We start from the raw sequence: 16,917 nt of genomic DNA, 5'->3' as shown, positions 1-16,917 counted from the left end.
TCAAAGGGACCCCAGAGAGCTCTCTCACCCTTTTCCCTCCACATAAGGACAGAAGGAGCTCGCAGTCTTCAGCCTGAAAGAGAGACCAGAACCCAACAACACCATCTGGCATCTTGATCTCAGACTTCCAGCCTCCAGAACAGTGAGAAACAAATTTCTGTTTTCCTTCCTTCTTTCTTTATTTCTTTTTTTGTGACAGTCTCAATATGCTGCCTTCTGTAGAGTGCTTTGATGTCACAGCTCACAGCAACCTCAAACTCTTGGCCTGAAGTGATTCTCTTGCCTCAAACTCCCAAGTAGCTGGGACTACAGGCGCCCGCCCAATGCCCAGCTATTTTTGTTGTTGTTGTTGTCATTGTTGTTTAGCAGGCTGGGGCTGGGTTTGAACCCAACAGCCCCGGTACATATGGCCGGTGCCGTAACCACTGAGCAACGGGCACCAAGCCACAAATTTCTGTTTTCATAAGCCACCTAGTCTATGGTACTTTGTTACAGCCACCTGAATTGACTAAAACACCTGCTTTTATAACCTTTTCTCCTTTTTTTCATTTCTGTAAGCATTTTAGAACAAATCTCAAATCTCAAACATCATGTCATTTTACCCAGTATGCTTCAGTGTCCTTTAAAAACATGGACATTGTCTACAATAACCATGCCACATTCGCATCAAACAAAATTTATTCTATTTCTTTGGTGTCTTCTAATACTCATTCCATATTCTGACTTCCCCAAATCGCCTCAACAATGTCTTTTTTTTTTGAGACAGAGCCTCTAGCTGTCACCCTGGGTAGAGTGCTATGGCATCACAGCTCACAGCTCAACCAACTCCTGGCCTCAAGCAATTCTCCTGCCTCTGCCTCCCAAGTAGCTGGGAGTACAGGCATGCGCCACAACACCTGGCTATTTTTTGGTTGCAGCCGTCATTATTGTTTGGCAGGTCCAGGCTAGATTCGAACCCGCCAGCTCAGGTATATGTGGCTGGCACCTTAGCCGCTTGAGCCACAGGCATCAAGCCTCAACAGTGTCTTTTTACAGCTGATTTGGTTAAATCTAGATACAAAATGCACACATTACAGTTGGTTGTGTCTTAAATCTATTTTAATCTAAATGTCTAGGGTGGCGCCTGTGGCTCAATGAGTAGGGTGCTGGCCCCATATACTGAAGGTGGCGGATTCGAACCCGGCCCCACGCAAACTGCAACAACAACAACAAAAAATAGCTGGGTGTTGTGGCGGGCACCTGTGGTCCCAGCTACTTGGGAGGCTGAGGTAAGAGAATTGCCTAAGCCCAAGAGCTGAAGGTTGCTGTTAGCTATGACACCATGGCACTCTACCAAGGGTGACAAAGTCAGAATGTCTGTAAATAAATAAATAAATAAATAAATAATCTTCCCTCTTTTTCATCTTCATGCTACGAGTTATTCTTTTTTTCTGCAGCTTTTGGCCAGGGTTGGGTTTGAACACACTGCCTCCAGCATATGGGGCCGGAGCCCTCCTTCTTTGAGCCACAGGTGCCACCTTTTTTTTTTTTTTTTTTTTTAAGAGACAGAGTCTCACTTTATTGCCCTCGGTGGAGTGCTGTGGCATCACAGCTCACAGCAACCTCCAATTCCTGGGCTTAGGCAATTCTCTTGCCTCAGCCTCCTTAATAGCTGGGACTACAGGTGCCCTCCACAACACTCGGCTATTTTTTGTTGCAGTTTGGCCAGGGCTGGGTTCAAACCTGCCACCCTCTGTATATGGGGCTGGCGCCCTACTCACTGAGCCACAGGCACTGCCCCGTGCTACTGAGTTGTTGAAGAACCCAACTCAGTTGTACTGGTGAATGCCTTACGTTTTTATTAATCTGCTTCTTCATGTTGTCATTTAACTTCACTGTTGTTAGAGGAATAAATCTAACTTGACTATAAACCTTGCTGCCCCCGCACAGCAATAAACAAAAGCAGCAAATGAATCCACACAAATCTCATCACTGGGGCTCTATGGGGCCATAAAAAGGCCATAACTCGAGAAGCTGCACGCTTCACCACCATACGGGACTTCGGCAGCAGCTGGCGCGGTTGTGAAGGAGAATCCCAGTGAACAGATCCTGTCAGTTGGCACAGCGTACATGCCAGTTGTGAAACCCCAGGTTTTGCTGCAAAATGAGGAGCAGGGTGGTGGAAGCCTCTGAGAACCCTACCATGCTTCTGTCTTGGGCCAGAGCTTTAGACCTTCAGGCCAGCCTTGCCTTGGGCCAGGGCCTTCGGTCTACATCATCTTTTGTATTTAGTATATATGTATATAGGTATGTACGTATAGGTATTTTTGAGACAGAGTCTCACTCTGTCACTCTGGATAGAGTGCCATTATGTCATAGCTCATAGCATCCTCAAACTCTTGGGCTCAAGTGATCCTCTTGCCTCAGCTTCCCTAGTAGCTGGGACTATAGGTGCCCACCAGAATGCCTGGCTGTTTTCAGAGATGGGGTCTCACTCTTGCTGAGGCTGGTCTCTAACTCCTGAGCTCAAGCAATCTACCTGCCTTGGCTTCCCAGAGTGCTAGGATGACAGGTGTGAGCCACGTGCCCAGACTATACTACCTTTTTTATTTCAAGCTGTCTGAGTTTCTGTTGCTACTCTCCCAGGCAAGTGGAGGAGACCTGAAGGAGCCACAGAGGCACCTGGGATTCCCTTCTGTTCTGCCACACTGTAGCTCTAATCGTTTGACATTTGCATATAAACATTCCCATGCAGCATACTCCAGGGTGTGTGTGTGTGTGTATACATGCCCTGTTTCTTAGCATCTTTTGACCCATTCTTTAAGGTCGTTTGTCCCGAGTTCCTAGTTGGATGTGATGGAGAGAGAGCCTAGGTGGTATCAGGATGGTCGTTCAGCCAGGTGTGGCAGAAGGTTGAGTCAGAAGGCACCGATTCCTATCCTGACTTCTCTACCGATTTGGCCTATGACCTTGGGGAAGGGGGAGCATCATGCTCCCAGGGAAGCAGACTCTGAGGCGGAGCTCTGTGGGCAGGAGGTTGGAGAGGGACACCTGTGGGGAAGGAGAAAGCAGGTCTGGGCAAAAGAGGAAGTGCAACTGCCACAACAAAGGGAGCCCATGGAAGCTCAGCGTGGTCCTCAGCGGTGACAAGAAGTCAGATATTAATGCTTCTGCATAAAGTAGGCTTTGGATGTAGGTCACCACCTGAGAAGGTTGTACCACTTTATGCCCGGTGGCTGTCTTCAGGTAAGAGCCACACCCAGAGAGGGGCCCAGCTGTGCACTGTTGCTCACCAGCACTCCCTAAAGCTAAGAAAATGATGCTTCAGTATTATTTTTTAATTTCAGATTAATATGAGAGTACAAATGTTTTCATTTTTTTTTTTTTTTTGAGACAGAGCCTCAAGCTGTCACCCTGGGTAGAGTGCCGAGGCATCACAGCTCACAGCAACCTCCAACTCCTGGCCTCAAGTGATTCTCCTGCCTCCGCCTCCCAGGTACCTGGGACTACAGGTGCCCGCCACAGTTTTCATTTATTAAGTAAGGTCCCTGTCGTAGCTGTACCCTGTGCAGAAGAGGTGTGCCATATACCCTTAAATTGTGCCTATTAGGCGAGAGCACATCAGTCCCCCTCTCTCCTCCCTTCTTCCCCCTCCCATCCTCTGGCTGTTTCTTCCTTAATACACAGAAGATAAAAAAGGAAAACAAAAACAAGTTGATGGGGGCCAGGTGCAGTGGCTCATGCCTTGTAATCCTAGCACTCTGGGAGGCTGAGGCAGGTGGATTGCCTGAGCTCACAGGTTCAAGACCAGCCTGAGCCACAGCGAGACCTCATCTCTAAAAATAGCCAAGGGTTGTGGTGGGCGCCTGTAGTCCCAGCTACTCGGGAGACTGAGGCAAAAGAATCGCTTGAGCCCAAGAGTTTGAGGTTGTTGTGAGCTATGACGCCATGGCACTCTACCAAGGGCAACAAAGTGAGACTTTGTCTCAAAAACAAAACAAACAAACAAAAAACGTATTGATGGAGAGGATACATAAAGCCATGTTTCCTAATGAGAGGAAACTCCCTTTCCACTTTACTCTTTGGATTTATCTGTTCTGACCAATCATTTCAAAGGGACCTGTGGCTGGTCTGTCTTGATTTGTAACTAACACATACTAATATTTCTCCAATGGCTTGTTGCTATTGGTAGAAAGCTTCAGCGCATGAAACAGAGCATTCAGAATTTAGTATAAATAAGCACTGTAAATAGAGATTTAAGCCACTTTGATTACAGCCACTGGTTTGGTGCATTTTACAGCCTGATTTCAGTTCCATTTGTGAAGACTCAGGAAAGGCCAACAGATTTCTGAAAATACGGTAAGAAAACAAAGGGCAGGGGCAGAGGCAGGGGAGATCAGCTCCCAACTGGTGGATCAATTAGAGATCTAAATAGATCTAGGGACTGTTAAAGGAAAGCCTTAGACGAATTAAATTTAACAGTTTAACTGAGCAAAGAACGATTTGCAAATCGGGAGGTCCTGGAACCAGGACAGGTTCAGAGAGACTCAGGTTCCCATGCAGTTGAAGAAGATTTACGGACAGAAAAAGACAAATGAGGTACAAAAAATGGAAGTGAGGTATAGAAATAGCCAAATTGGTCACAGCTCCGTGTTTTCCTTATTTGAACATGTTGGAACAGTTGACTGCCTGTGAGCGGCGAAAACCCAGTGATTGGCATGATAGTAGGTTACAGTCTGTTTACACATCCAGAAGGTTACAGTTCACTACGTATGGAGGCCCTTTTAGTGTGAACTTGAAGTATGTAAAGGGGCAGCTTTAGGCTAAACTGAATTTAATGAGAGCTAAATTAGGCTGTAGTATAGTGAGGGGGACAGGGGACCACTCTAGAGCGTGACTGAGCTGTGGAGGGTCTGGGACACAGCAGGGCTGGCTGAGGGCCTAGATGGGACACAAGACACAGGGGGCTCTGTGGGAGAAGCCCTGGGGCACAACAGCGCCTGGGGTGGGGCTCAGGCCTAAGTGCTGGGCTGTGGGCTGCTGAAGGAGTTCCTTTCCCAGGAAGGGCAGGCTGCATGGGAGGTGGGCAAAGATGTGCCTTGAAAATTGATATGAAAGGCTTATTGCTACTCCCAGGGAGATGACAGGAACAGAGTGTTAAATGAGCCTCCTCCACCCCCCTCCCAGTGCCCTTGCACCCCAGCCAGGCCTGGTTGTCTCTTTCTGTCTTCCCAGCTGGCAGGAAACTCCTGCAGGGGCCAAGCTGAGCTCCTCCAGTCCAATGGCAAGCAGAAGGCCTTCCTAAGGAAAGCGCTCTCCTGCTCAGGTCCTGTTTGTTTTTAAAGGAACTCTCCCTTTCTTTCTCCTCCTAGGGTCTTATTAGGGGCCCAAGTGGACCTGCCCTGGGGACTTGGACCCTGCCTCAGCACAGAGCATGTGGGCTCACCTTGACAAATCCAGGCAGCATCCGGGCTCCTACATGACAGGGACCTCAGAGCATCTCAGGGGGAGGACAGGGAGGCTCCAGCCACCCAGGGAGATAAGTGAAGGGCAGGGATTTGCTACTGTGGGGGAGGCACGCTCCAGACCAGGCAGGAGTGTGCCATTAGCTCACCCAAAGTTGGCTGTCTCTGGGAGTTCTTCCTCTTGGTGCCAGCTGAGGATGGGTGCCAGCTCTGTGGTGAGTCAAGGAGATGTGTTCTCTGGGTGTGCAGTGTTCAGAGAGAGGAGGCACTTTATTAACCTATGCACAAAGGGCTAGATGAGAAGCTGATTAGCACACCCAGGCGTAGCTGATCCCAAGTGTGTGTGTGTGTGTGTGTGTGGGCGTGTGCACATTCATGCATATTGTGGTAGAGGGTAGCGGCACACTTAAATGGTATGGTACATGAATTGTATGTATTTTTCAAAACTCATGAAATAGTACACTTAAAAGTTGTGCATTTCATTGTGTACAAATTTTACCTAAAAAAGTAAACCATGCGCCTGTAATCCCAGCACTGTGGGAGGCTGAGGAGGGAGGATTGCTTGAGCTCAGGAGTTCGAGGCTTGTCTGAGTGAGAGTGAGACCCTGACTCATGGAAAAAAATGAAAAAAACCAGCTGGACGCCGTGGCTAGCGCCTGTAATCCCAGCGGCTTCAGAGGCTGAGGCAGCAGGATGCCCACAGCCCGAGTCTGAGGTTGCAGTGAGCTACGATGCCATTGCCCTCTGCTCAGGGCATAGGGTAGAACTCTGTCTCGACAAAAAAAAAAAGAAGCAAACCATGAACAAACTTTGATCTCTACTGAAATTCATGCTGAAGTGTTTCAAGGGAAGTGTCCTGCTATTTACAATTTACTTTGAAATGCATCAAAAAAATTAGATTGGCTGATGGATAGATATACGAATGAATAAGTATGTGTAAAGCAAATATAAAATGGAAATTTTAGCATCTAGGTGGTATTTATATGGATATTTTCTGTACTTTTTGTAAGTTTGAAAATTTTCCAATAATGAAATATTGTGAAAAACAATACTGCGTTCAGTGGGGAGGTGTGGAAATTAGTATCATTGGTAAAGGTCTAAGCATGCAGGAGTTTTAGACCTTATCATATCTACAAAATTCACCAATCTGACCCCTGGTGGGGGGGATCTTGGATAATGACAGATCACTGCAAATTCAACTAAGTAGTGGTCCTAAATTTCTGCCACTGTGCTAGATGCGGTATATTGGTGAGAGCACATTAACACAGCCTCAAGTCTCTAGTATGCGGCCATTAATTCCGTGAGAAATATACACTTGTAGTTTTGTTGCTCTAGCCACATGGTTATGTTAACTCTCTTGACCTCTGTAATAACATAGCATGAAGAGACCTGGGTATTCCACGGAATATCACATTGATCCATGACGTGTATTGCTGAAGTCATGCCAACCAGACCAGATGAGCAAGAAGTGGCTTGCACATTGATAGCCTTGGAAATGCACAATCACTCAGCACATGTGAGATAAACCCTATGAAGATTGAAGGGCCTGACACGTCAATACAGTTCTTTTTTTTAGGTGGTCTTCGTTTAGGGGTGTGTGGAGCAATCCCATCCAAGGTAAAAGACAAATTATTGCTCCTTGCACTTCTCACCACAAAGAAGCCAAGTGCAACATCTGTTAATACCTTTTTAGGTTTTGGAAGCAGTATATTCTTCACTTGGGAATACTGCTTTGACCTCTACACTGGATGATGTGAACAGCTGACAGCTTTGAGTGGGACTCAAAGTAGGAAGTGTTTTTCAGCAGATCTATATACTATAGTGCAAGCAGCCAGGTTGCCCGGGCCATGTGACCAATATACCATAAGGTATTAAAGGTAATAATGGTGGGGAAATATTCTATGTGGAGTTTATAGCAAACCCTGTGGAATAATCACAATTGCAAAGCTAACCCATCTTCAGAGGAGAGTTATATGCTTTTGGAAAAAAAGCATATAATCATCACATGTGCTTTTGGGTCCTGGTATAAATTGAGAGAGGTTATGATGAGCCACAGTGTAAACATGTGGTCACAACAGCTCATCACGTGTTTTTTTGGTTCTGTCAGACCTGGCAAATCCTAAGGTCAAATGGCCTAGCAGTAAGCTATCATAAGAAAGTGATAAATCCAGCTCAAGCTGGAGCAAAGGACATGAGTAGTTTATATGAACAGGTGACTCAGTCCCCCATGTCATCCACCACTATTTCATCAGCACCTCTCCCTACATTTATGGTACATGAGAATATCCCTCATAACCAGCATATAAAGGAGGAAAAATTCTGACCTTGGTTTATGGATGGTTGCCATAGCGTGCCTATCTAAACCAAAATTGAATGACAGCTACACTATAGTCACACATGATGGCCTTGAAAGAAAGTGACAATGGATAACTCTGAAAGGCCACTCTAGCTGAGATTCCTTCACACCTACATTAGAAATCAATTTTTTGGGTGACACCTGTGGTTCAGTGGGTAGGGCGCGGGCCCCATGTACCGAGGGTGGCAAGTTTGAACCAGGCCCCGGGCAAACTGCAACAAAAAAAATAGCTGGGCGTTGTGGCGGGCGCCTGTAGTCCCAGCTACTTGGGAGGCTGAGGCAAGAGAATCGCCTAAGCCCAGTAGTTGGAGGTTGCTATGAACTGTAATGCCACAGCATTCTACCAAGGGCAATAAAGTGAGACTATGTCTCTAAAAAAAAAAAAAAAATCAATTTTTCCCTCTGCCCACTCCTGCTTCCTTCCTCTCTTTTAGGTGGGTGTTGATCCAAAAGCTACTTCTTAATTAACATCCTATTCATGAACACTATCTCAGAGTGCTTCCAAGTGTGACAATGCCCATTCTTTTTTACTTTTCAATTTGTAAGATCTTTTGGTACATTAGGAATATTATTATATGTGGCACAGATAATTTCTCTTAGTCTGTCTTTTGTCTTTTTTTTTTTTTTTGAGACAGGGTCTCACTTTCTTGCCCCCAGTAGAGTGCTGTCACATCCTAGTCCACAGCAACTTCAAACTCTTGGGCTCAAGTGATCCTCTTGCCTCAGGCTTCAGAGTAGCTGGGACTACAGGCATCCACCCCAACACCTGGCTATTTTTTAGAGACCGGGGTGGTGGTGGGGGTGGTGGGGGCATCTCACTCTTGCTCAGGCTGGTCTTAAACTCCTCAGCTCAAGAGATCCCTGCTGGGATTACAGGTGTGAACCACAGCCCTCTGTCTTTTGTCTTTTAACTTTATTTACAGTGTCTTTTGCAAAACAATTTATTTTTGTAATTGAATCCATTTTTTTTTTTTTATTTTTTGAGACAGAGTCTCACTATGCTGCCCTTGGTAGAGTACCGTGGCATCACAGCTCACATCAACCTCAAACTCTTGGGCTTAAGCGATTATCTTGCCTCAGCCTCCCAAGTAGCTGGGACTACAGGCACCCGCCACAATGCCCAGCTATTTGTTGTTGTTGTTGTAGTTGTCATTGTTTAGCAGACTTGGGCCAGGTTCAAACCTGCCAGCCCTGGTGTATGTGGCTGGTGCCCTAACCACTTAGCCATAGATGCTGAGCCATAATGGAATCTGTTAATCTTTCCCTCTGGTCTACCGAAAGATAATGACTTTGATGTACAAGCATTATCCTGAAAGGAGTCACAGAACATTGTTAAGAGATAAAAAAGCAAGTTGCAGTAGCCAGGTGTTGTGGGTCACCTGTAGGCCCAGCTACTCCAGAGGCTGAGGCAAGAGAATTGCTTGAGCCCAAGAGTTTGAGGTTGCTGTGAGCTAGAACACCATGGCACTCTACCAAGGGTGACAAAGTGAGACTCTGTCTCAATAAATAAATAAACAAATAAAAATAAAATAAAATAAAGCAAGTTGCAGAATAATATATAGAGTAGCACCACTTATCAAACTCTTCTGTTCACCAAATTTCTTCTTTGAAAACTCAGACTCAATAAGCCCAGGAATCTGTACTTTAACAAATACTCAGAGCAATTCTATGATCAGATAAGTTTTGGCATAAAATATCACTCCATTTTTCTAAAGAAACAAGGAAGTGCGTGTGGGTGTTTATACATACTATATGAGCATAGAGAAAAGTATAAGGCTACATACCAGATTAATACTGGATATATGAAGGGGATGAAACCAGAAGAAATGAAAGATTGTGTATTTATTTATATACTGTTGTTATTCTTAGTACAAAGGGTATGAATTACTTATGACATTTTTTAAAAATCTGGTAAATCTTTTAAGCCATTTTTGAATTGCCTTTTTTTTCATTTATAAGAATAAGATGAGAAGGCTGGTGTGGTGGCTCACGCCTGTAATCCTAGCAATCTGGGAGGTCGAGGCGGGAGGATCCCTTGAACTCAGGAGTTCAAGACCAGCCTGAGCAAGAGCGAGACCCCTGTCTCTACTAAAAATAGAAAAATTACCCAGGCACTGTGATGGGTGCCTGTACTCCAGCTATGCGGGAGGCCGAGGCAGGAGGATTACTTGAGTCCAGGAATCTGAAGCTGCTGTGAGCTCTATCCTGGGCAACCGAGTGAGATTCTGTCTCAAAAAAAAAAAAAAAAAAAAAGTAAGAAAAAAAAAATCATTCAGGAGAGCTCTTAATTCTTGGCTAAGCTTTCCCTACCAATTCCACCACAGCATCAGGAGTTTCCCCTATAATAAGGCAGCTAAAACCTGGTCAGTAGGTTGGTGAGTTTTACACCTATGTGACCATGAAATAGTTAATCAAGTTTCTATGTTCTTAAAATTTTGGTTCACACCAAAAATAGTTTATCCAGGTTGTGTAACAGCTGCTGTTGCAATTATGTCTAATGGAAGGTTTTGATTCACACCAAAAACACTTACATGTGTTTTGAGTGGCTAAAACTTCTGGTTTCCTAGGAACTAACTACACAAGTCTCCCCTGGGGACTCTGAAATCATCTTTCTTACTTTTGCCTGGTTCACTGCCTTGGAAACATTCAAAACAGATTGCTGATCTGCTTCTAGGCACTGGGATTATGAGACTTGCTTGTCTCTTTTATTTAGGAAAAAAATGTTTTTCTGATTATACAAGTAATTAAAAGCTCACTGTAGAAAAATTGAAAAAGAAAAAGGAAAGTACAAAAAGAAACAGAAGAATCACTCATAATCTCACCACTCAGAAGCAACCACTATTATCCTTTTGGCATATTATCTTACAATTTTGTTTTCATGCACTTTTTACATAGTTGACCTCATTCTTGACATGTAATTTCACATTCTGCTTTTATCATGCAATGTGATAAAAGAAGCAATTTTTGATAAACTGTGCTCTTATAACATTCCATTTTATATAGCCGCTCTCTGGTTTACTTTGCTATTCCCCTTTTATTCACATTAAGTTGTTTCTATTGTAACACTGAGCTTGTATTTGGGGGAATAAAACTATCAGATTTTGAAAACATCTCCCATGTCTAATGCTGGGGGTGATGCTGCTTAACAGCTGTTCTCCAATAAGGTGCTCATAAATTTTCACCTTGTATTCATCACAGTGAATTCCAGGATGTCTTAGGTCCAGCAAGTAAGAGGCAACTTCTCTGAAAATCAGGAACAATACAAGTGAAATCATAGCTTCGATGACAGAAAGGACAAACATGTTATCCTAAAGCCCAAATATACCAAACTTCCAGAACAGTGACAACAAAGGTATCCATTATACTTAGCTCAAATTCCTATGTATCTATTTCTGCATTGTGCTTTGTTCTTATCTGAGGTGTTTAGTAAAAAAAACTTTTCCATTTTGTTTGTACTGGCAGAACTACTTCAGAGAGACTGGCCAGAAGACACCTTGTCCAGCTGAACTACGTATTGCCATAAGAGAAATTTCACTAAAACTGAAATTGTTTTTTGTTTATTTATTATTTTTTTTGCAGTAATTTTTTTGGCTGGGGCCGGGTTTGAACCTACCACCTCCGGCATATGGGACCGATGCCCTACTCCTTGACCACAGGTGACACCCAAAACTGAAATTGTTTTTAAAAAATCATACTGACAATTTAATTAGGTCTAAAGACTCATAAGGTTTGGAAAGACATACTTTGTCATTCTAATCTTACTCAAACTTCAAACTTTTCTCAAAAATAAGACCATAGTTGCTTTTAAATACTCTAGGGACAAATAGTATGGCTGTATGAAGAAACAGATGAAATAAAATTAGTAAAAGGTTGGTTATTGTTGGAAGTAGGTGATGGGCATGGATTATACTAATCTCTCTACCCTTAAATATTTTCAAATTTTTCATAATAAAAAATTGAAAGAGAAAAACCTAAAAGGCATCTAAACATTAAAAGTAAATAACCAGAGCAAGTATAAACCCCCCTATGAATGGTAATATTTGATCTTGTTTGGGCTAGACTTTCTTCACCTGTAACTCACTTTCTTAAACAGCTAGGAAACCACACATATAGTTTTAAGGAGGTACATTTGATTATGTAAATTCTTTTTATTCTTCTAACTCATCAGTCAACTTGAAAATTATATAGTTTCTTGCCTATAATAATTGAGCTATCTTTGACAGATAAAAATCCTATTGGTCCTTAAATAACTGATGACTTGATATTGCATTGGCTTAGAAACTTTACTTCAAGTAATGACTGCTGCCTCTCACACCTTGCAGAAGGAAAGGGTAGATGAACATGACTGACTTCACAGTTTTTCCAAGGCCAACCAGCTTCACTACTATGAATTGCTCACAGAAAGACGGATATTCCAGCAGCATGGCCAAAGCATTGCCTTTGGTTGTCTGTGTTACATAGCCTGCATTTGGCCTTGGCTCCCTCAGCAGAACCAGTTATTCTACACAGTTTTTCCAAGTCTCTGTCTCTGCATCAAGCATGTGATATTATATCTCTCTGCTAGTCTTTCTTCCCCTCTCGAATGCTGTTTGAAAGTCAAGCCTGGGTCTTAATTCAGTTTTTGTTTTCACAGTATCTGGTGCAGTCTCTGGAAAGTGGCAGGGTACATAAATTTATGATAGATGAACAAAGAAATAAATATTCAAAAGTACTGGAACTGGAGTATGCAAATGGAGGGTTAAGATCTGGCTTATATTTTTCTTAGCTATTACAGTCTTAAGAAAGTTTCTTAACCTATGTAAGTCTCAGCTGCAAAATGGGAATTCAAGTGCCAGACTTTCCTACTTCACAGTGTTATTTCAAGACTCAGAATCAACCTGAAGTAGTGCAGATGAAAGTATTTTGGAACCCAAAAGGAGGGAAGGCCACCTGTGTTGTGTTAAGGAAGGAGACAGCACAGTGTGGTGTTTATGGCCCCTCTCACTGGGTTGCTGTGAGAACAAAATGAGGTGATATATGTAAAATACTTGGCAAGGTACCTGGGACAATGTAAACTTTCCAGAGATGGTAGCAGGCTTAATTATTCTATTGTATGTGAAAGAGTCCAGGCAGCTGAGGGTGATAGGATTATAGGCGAGCTAGCCATACAGACCAGGTGTCTTTCAAAATAACCACTTGGCCTCCCTGATGTCATGATAGGCAATTTGGACTCTTTCATCACGTCTAAATAACATTGTACTCATACATAGTCTCTCTATGACTGCCTGGTGCCCTCATTGGGCCTGAGAGTGGCCCCTCCATGTGTGTGTTTCTGTGACTGTATTGTGCTGGGCCTGAGGATGTCCCCAACTCATGTGCACATATCTCTGTGCTTGCCTGTGTATGTGTGTGTACCTTAGTATGTTAGGGCTGATATAACAAAATACTTTAGACTAGATGATTTATAAACAATAGAAATTTATTTCTTACAGTTCTGGAGGCTGGGAAGTCTAAGATCAAGGCACCAGCAGATTCAATGTCTAGTGAGGGCATCTTCCTCATAAGTGTCACCTTCTACATGTCCTCTCCTGGTGGAAGGGCAAAAGGGCTGACAACCTGCCTCAGGCCTCTTATATATGGGCAGCAATCTCATTCATGATAGCTCCATTCTCATGCCCTAATAACTCCCCAAAAGTCCTGGCTTTTGATACAATCACCTTGGTGAGTAGATTTTGTCTTTATTTAGTGTTACTACAATAGAACCTGAGACTGAGTAGTTTATAAAGAAAAGAGGCTTACTTGGCTCATGTTTCAGATGGTTGGAGTGTTTGAGATTGGGCATCTGCCTCCCATGAGGGCCTCAGACTGCTTCCATTCCTGCTGGAAAGTCTTCACGGGGATGATTTGTGTAGAAAGCACATGGTAAGAGAGGAGAAAAGAGAGGGGGACAGGGCCAGGCTCTTTTTAACAATCAGCTTTCCAGGAATAACGTGAGAACTTACTCCCAAGGGAGGAGTTTATCTGTTCATGAGGGATTTGACCCCATGACCCATACACCTCCCACGAAGCCCCACCTCCCAGCTTTCCTACATTGGGGATCAAATTTTAAAATGAGATTTAGAGGGGACAAACATCCAAACCACAGATTCTGCCCTTGGCCCCACAAAACTCAAGTCCTTCTCACATGCAAGATAAGATCATTCCATCCCAATAGTCCCCAAAGCCTTAACTAGTTTTAGCATTAACTCAAAAGCCCGAAGTCTTATCTGAGACTCAAGTTCCTTCCAGTGATGAACCTGTAAAATCAAGACCAAATTATTTACTTCCAAGATACAATGGTTGTACAGGCATTGAGTAAACATTCCTATTTTTAAAGGGAGAAATTTGGCCAAAAGAAAGGGGTAACAGTCCCTATGCAAGTTGGAAATCTAGCAGGTCAGACATTAAGTCTTAAAAGCTCCAAAATAATCTCCTTTGACTCTTTGTCCCACATCCTAAGCGCACCTATGTGAGGGGTGAACTTCCAGAGCCTCAGGCATCCCTGCTCCCAAGGCTTTGCTGGGGGCAGCCCACCTGGCTACTCTGTCAGACTTGGAGCCTAATGCCAGTGGCTTTTCCAAACTGAATTGCCATGCTCAGTGCCTCTGCCATTCTGGGGTCCAGACAGTGGCCCCATCCATTTGGCTCCACAAGGCATTGTCTCAGTGGGAACTCTTGGTGGTGGCTCCACCTCTGGGGCAGGTTTCTGCCTGGGCAAGGAGGCTTTTGGAAACATTCCCTGAAATCTTGGTGGAGAAGCCACACTTCCACAGCTCTTCAATTCCATAGGCGGGGCAGAATTCACACCATGTGGACTCCACCAAGGCTCACCTTTTGTCCCCTTCAGAGCAGCAGCGTGGGTACCAGTCTCTCAAAACCATTCAGCCCTCCTGAGTCTCTGGGTCTGTGATGGGAGGGGCAGCTGCAAAGAAAACTAGGCCTTAGGGTTGTTTTCCTATTGTCTCCAAAGTTAGCACCTGGCACCCTTTTAGTCATGTTAATCTCTTTAGTAAAGCTTCTCCCAGAGCCCCATTCTTAGATTCCTCTCCTGAAAAGACTTTCATTCTCCACATGGCTACTGACTATTTTAAAATCAATCTGTTATATCGTCCTTCAAATCTGCACTATCATCATACTGATTCCCTCAGTAACAATTTGAATAAACCTTTGCACATGCTCACTACTTTTTTTTTTAAAAAGGCATTCATTAAATAATAATACTGAGTATGAGGGTTAACTCGACCTATCTGGAACATGAATATATGAACATCTGTTCTGCAGGCATATGACTTTAGTAAACTATTATGAGATGTTAAATTACGGAAAAAGCTGTACATGTGGTAATTTGTCTACACTTAAAAATTCAGTTAGGTTACCAACTGTATACTTTGGAAAAGGCTTGCATATTTGCTCAGAACATGCCACATATAGTGGACTTTTAAAAATGAAGCCTTAATCGAGTTTCTGAGCTAAAACATTCCAGTTGAATCACTGAGTGTGCTGTCTTAACTCGGTTATATATGGAGGTAAAAATTGGAGGTCTAGGAGCTTGTCAGTAAGTTTGATAAATGTAGATGTTTAATAACTTCGGGTATTCTTTAATTGGAAGATTGGTCTGTGAATTATTAAAATATTCCCTTTGTGAACTTAAAGGAAATCTTAAGATGCCTAGCTAATTGAATGTACCCCTCTTGACCATGGGGACCTCTGAAAACCCTAAAGCTGAGTTGCTGGCCATGAGAACGGAGGTCAGGCATGCTTTGTCATACACATTTGACTCAGGAGAAACCTCTTTAAATCGTTTTACAGAGTTCAGGTCTTTTTCCATTAACACCTTCAAGATTTTTGAGAAAAAGAATGAATTTGGACTGCTATCTTATACCATATACAAAAATCAACTCTAATGGATCTAAGATCTAAATGTTACCAGTTACCTTTTGCAGAAAACATAGGTGTGAAACCTTCATGACCTTGGATTAGACAACATTTTTAGACACGGCAGCATAAGCACAACCGACAAAAGAATAGATAACTTGGACATGATTAAAATTAAAACATTTTTCTTCACAGGACACTATCAAGAAAGTGAAAAGAAAACCCATAGAGGCTTGGCGCCTGTGGCTCAAGTGGCTAAGGTGCCAGCCACATACACCTGAGCTAGCGGGTTTGAATCCAGCCCGGGCCCGCCAAACAGACGGCTGCAACCAAAAAATAGCCAGGCATTGTGGCAGGCGCCTGTAGTCCCAGCTACTTGGGAGGCAGAGGCAGGAGAATTGCTTGAGCTCAGGAGTTGGAGGTTGCTGTGAGCTGTGATGCCACAGCACTCTACCCAGGGTCCAGGGTGACAGCTTGAGGCTCTGTCTCAAAAAAAAAAAAAAAAGAAAACCCATAGAATGGGAGAAAAATTTTGCAACTTGTATATCTATAAGGAACTTATACGCAGAATAAATAAAGAACTCTTACAATTCAATGATAAAAGACAAATAACCCAATTTAAAATGGTCAAAGACTTATTTGCTATGTCTCTGAATAAGATCTACAGATGGGGGCGGTGCCTGTGGCTCAGCAGGTAGGGTGCCAGCTCCATATACCGAGGGTGGCGGGTTCAAAGCTGGCCCCGGCCAAACTGCAACAAAAAAATAGCTGGGTATTGTGGCGGGCACCTGTGGTCCCAGCTACTCGGGAGGCTGAGGCAAGAGAATCGCCTAAGCCCGGGAGTTGGAGGTTGCTGTGAGCTGTGATGCCAGAGCACTCTACCAAGGGCAATAAAGTGAAACTCTGTCTCAAAAAAAAAGATCTATAGATGGGCAATAAGCCCATGAAAAGATGGCCAATGCCATCGGTAGTAGGAAGATGCAAGTCAAAGCCACAATGATCCATTTCACATCCACTAGTGTGACTATAATAAAAAAAGCAGACATTGACAAGTGTGAATGAGGATGTGGAGAGATTGAATCTGAAACTGTCAGACAGTTGCCAGTAGGAATGTAAAATGGTGCAGTCAAATTTGTAAAGAGTTTGGCCGTTTCTCAAAAAGTGAAACATAAAGTTACCATTTGCTCTAGCAATTTCAATTCCACTCCTACTCAAGAGAAATGA

The sequence above is a fragment of the Nycticebus coucang genome, chromosome X (assembly GCF_027406575.1).
Source record: "Nycticebus coucang isolate mNycCou1 chromosome X, mNycCou1.pri, whole genome shotgun sequence".
NCBI classification, from domain to species: domain Eukaryota; kingdom Metazoa; phylum Chordata; class Mammalia; order Primates; family Lorisidae; genus Nycticebus; species Nycticebus coucang.
This window is presented reverse-complemented; position numbering follows the sequence as displayed.